Raw genomic sequence first — 1,645 nt, forward strand, 5'->3', positions numbered from 1 at the left:
GCTCAAAGCGCTCAAAGTTTTCCATGTATTTTATATGGGGGAAAAACAACTTTTCGTAGAAATAGTGTAGAATTCTTGAAAATCAACAGTTTTCGATCGGAAAACTTTTCTTATCTTCAGGAGATTCCCAGTAATAATACGCAATTGTCTCTTTAACCATTTTTTCATAGTAACTATATTTTATAGGTCCTCCAAAACCCCTAGAATATGCAATGGAAAAATCTTTAATCATAAAAAATACTTAAATAAACAATTGGATATTAATACTGGAAGTCTCCTGAAGAGAACCACAGTTTTCCGATTGAAAAATATTGATTTTTAAGAGTTTTATACCATTTCTACGAAAAATGGTTTTTTCTCCATATAAAATACATGGAAAACTTTGAGCGCTTTGAGCACCCCCTAAATATTTTTTGATTTCAAAATAAAAAATAGGGGTGTATTTTTTTCGATATAGAACAATCCTAGGGGGTGCCGGCATTAAAATTCCAACTTAATTTTTTTGGACCACTCTAATGTACATTAGACTACATCACCAAAAAAAAGTTGCGATTTTTCCGCCGGGATTACAAAGTTTATTATATTTTAAGATATTTACCAAAATATTTCGGAAAAATATTAAGATTTAAGTGAACTGGACCGATTTGAAAATACCTCCAAAAATTTAGTTTTTTATGAATAAAATTTCTTAAATAAAGTTTCTTAATGAACTTTTTGAAAAAAGCCCCCTCAGATGACAAACCAGATTAAGCTTAAAAAATCTGCATATAAATATTTAAAAATCTTTTCAACGGAATCGTAAGAATGAGATTTTTGATGCTGTTTTTACTTTTTTTCAGAGATTGATTTACGAAAAAGTTGAATAACTGGGCCAAAACTATTCTGATTTAGACTTATGGGATCTCAGTAGAAAGGTATTTTCCCACTATTTTTAATTCTGTCCAAAAAAACGTCGTGCGTGTCCCAATTTTTTTTTTTCAAATACCAACACATCTTAATTCAACTTTGAATGAGTTCGTTCATCCTACCTTTTTCTTTCATCCTTTGAATGAGTTCATTAGCAAAGAAATAACGATGAGAAAATACCTTTCCAATGACACCTCTTAAGTCTAAATCGGAAGAGTTTAGGTTCAGTTATTCAAGTTTTTCTTATACCAATCTTTGAAAAAAGTTAAAAACAGCATCAAGAGCCTCATAATTACGATTCCGTTCAAATTTTTTTTAAATATTTTTATGCCAATTTTTTAAGCTTAAACGGATTTGTCATTTGAGGCGATATTTTCAAAAAAATCTTTAAGAAACTATTTTAATTCATAAAAAAAATCCATTTTTGGAGGTATTTTCAAATCAGTCCAGCTCACGCAAATCTTAATATTTTTCCGAAATATTTTGGTGGACGTCTTTAAATATAATAGATTTTATAATTCAAATGGAAAAATAGTAATGTACATATGTACCATATTAAACTAAACTAACTTGTACTTTCTAAATCCGTGTTTTTCAATCTATTTGAATAAAAAAATTTAGTGATTTCAAAGACAACGTTTTCTTTGGGATCTTTGATTTAAAAAAGGCGCGTGCAACGCCGTGATGGAAGTGAAACTTTTCAAAAGAATACGAAAACCGCAAACGTACATACATACAT

This window comes from Rhagoletis pomonella, unplaced genomic scaffold (assembly GCF_013731165.1).
Source record: "Rhagoletis pomonella isolate Grant_MI unplaced genomic scaffold, Rhpom_1.0 Rhpom_scaffold_00004, whole genome shotgun sequence".
Lineage (NCBI taxonomy): Eukaryota > Metazoa > Arthropoda > Insecta > Diptera > Tephritidae > Rhagoletis > Rhagoletis pomonella.